The following is a 2,772-nucleotide window of genomic DNA, read 5'->3' as shown; positions in this document are numbered from 1 at the left end:
ACACACTTTATATTACTGTCACTACCGCTCGCTTGACTCAATTATCTGTCTCTATATCTATCTATCTCTGCAATTGCGCTGGTTTTTCTCGCTAGGCTTATATACTAAAAAAAAAAGAGGGGGCCTCGAACAAACTCGAGCCTCTCCGATAATTCATGATCCTTCTAGAAACTCCAGTGTGCATGTTCCCAGAATCACAATATATTATTCACATATACTGTTCTTTCACAGCTACAAACACGTTTAATATAGAGTTTGTAGTCACGTGATCTACGCAGTATTGTCCGCGATTTTACCGGTCAAAACATTTCATTCTCTGGTCTTAGTCATCACATGTAATCCGTATACAGCGCCTCAAGTGTTATTTACACCCCTGAGACAGGCAGAAAAGCTGTCGCCTTTTGAGTTTGTCAACGTCTATATTTACCTCATAGAAAACCCATCACCACACATAGGACACTCCATGAGGGATTATAAAAGCATGAACAACTTCAAGTATTTCCGAGCTGGTACAACCAACCTCACAACGTATCTCTAGCATTGGTACAACCAACCACATAATGTATATCTAGCATTGGTACAACCAACTGCACAGCGTATGTATAGCATTGCTACAACCAACTGCAAAACGTGTCTCTGACATCTTGCAAACTAATAAATTCACCATAATATGTTGTCGCCTCAGACTATGACCGACAAACTTTTGACAGTCAAAATGGCAGAGGTCTACCCTGTGACGTCACATGCAAACCTCTATAGGATTTCAGTTTTATTTGTCTGTCTTGTATGTGGAACACTTTGTTTTAGTCTGAGTAACTTGTTTTCCTGCATATTTAAACTTCTATGGCAACAACAACATCACACGCATGGTACAGACAAATAACACTAATAAATAGAGTGGTTTGTCGTCAGGTGGATGTTAGAAAATTAAACAACTGCATGGTGAGGCCATCACCTGGATCTATGTGTCAGGGATAAAGCTAAACGAGTAGGCTGACAAGCTCGCAAGAAAAGCCCCTTTATTCTGCACAACTCTACTGCATTAGAAAGGTGAAAGTCAGATTGTAGAGCTCTGTTTTATTTGTATTTAATTAACCCTCTTTCGTTGTGAACAAATAGCTGCAGAGAGTGAACGATAGTTTTCAATTATGAGATTATTTTTCTTCAGTTGTGAGGCTTGCGAGTAGAGGTTAAGTCTGATAGACTGTATATCCTTATCACTGTGCAAGTCCAAGTTCCATATACACCTCTCTTACTAAGGGCCCCCCAGTGGCACAGCGGTATGTCTGCGGACTTACAATGCTAGAAACCGGGCTTCGATACCTGTGGTGGGCAGAGCACAGATAGCCCATTGTGTAGATTTTTGCTTAATTCCAAACAAACAAACTCTTACTAAGGTACGTTGTACTCTACCCTTATTACAGTTTTATTTGTCTGTCTTGTATGTGGAACACTTTGTTTTAGTCTGAATAACTTGTTTTCCTGCATATTTAAACTTCTATGGCAACAACAACATCACACGCATGGTACAGACAAATAACACTAAGTACATACAAACTACAGCATATAACAATGGTAAAATTTATCCTAATATGAAATGTAGTTGTAGGAGGACGTGGATATATACAAACTATCCTATGTTTGTTACTCTATTGTGTGTATGCTGGTTTCATCAGTCTATCCTATAGACTATTTATTCCAAATCAAGTTTTTTGAAATTTATCTATACATATCACTTAGTTTATAAGGAAACAATCGTTGGTAAAGAGAATTCCATTCTAAATCCAGAAAATGTAGGAAGTTATAAATATTTATAATTAATCTTTATCGGTAGATAAAGAGCACATTTTTAAAAATTAATGCATGAGAAAATACTTAAGGGTTGGTGGAATTTCTTTATAAAAGTGCCATGTTAGTTAGGGTATTTTACGAGTGAAGGTTTAGAATTAAATAAAATCCCTGAACATTAGAAGATGCGTGTTCGTAGTTGTTCATACGTGGGTGATATGTTAAATTTTGATGGTGGTCAAAAAAATTAGCACAGCTTACGATCTCTAAAAGTGTAATTGTCAATAGTGATATTATGTTTGTTTTTGTTATCCAAACGTATTTGTGAAATTTAAGCTTTGCTTTTAGTTACAGGTTTGCGTAGATCAATGTGAAAATCCGTTGCTTAACGTGAAACAAGGTAAGAAATACAAGAAAACGTTTAATTTTAGTCAAAAAACATCACGTGTCAGGCGTGTTATGGTCAGTGTTCGGTTTTGAAAATGGGTATTATATTCTCTTTGCGATTTTAATACTAAAATTTAATATTATATTACAGATTTGTTTTATTTTAAACAAACGTAAAATGAAAATGAAATATGTGACGTATATGCCTAATGCCTTATTTGACTGGAAAACCAAAGAAATACAGTTAGGCCTCGTATTTAAGATGTACGGTTTTTAGAGTGAATTTTAACTCACACATAAAGATGTGGAGTTTTCCTCATAATTACCCTTTACATTCATTGTTGCCCATATTTCGATGTGGGAGTTTACAGTCCTGGGATTCAGTGTCCTTGGCTTTAATATCTTATCAAATGTTATTGTATGTTTACACAATAAGATTTAACTGGTGACTACCCAAACTGCTATAAACACAAGTCTGAAATACTTGTAGATACGATATCAAATAAGATCACCCAGTTTTGTCTTTGATCGAGTTCGAAAGGTCGTCAAACAACGTCACCGAGGACTATGGTCTTTATAGCGAAAAATCAAGGAATC

This window comes from Limulus polyphemus, unplaced genomic scaffold (genome assembly GCF_000517525.1).
Source record: "Limulus polyphemus unplaced genomic scaffold, Limulus_polyphemus-2.1.2 Scaffold4547, whole genome shotgun sequence".
In the NCBI taxonomy this organism is placed as follows: Eukaryota; Metazoa; Arthropoda; class Merostomata; order Xiphosura; family Limulidae; genus Limulus; species Limulus polyphemus.
Note: the sequence above shows the minus strand (reverse complement) of the source record.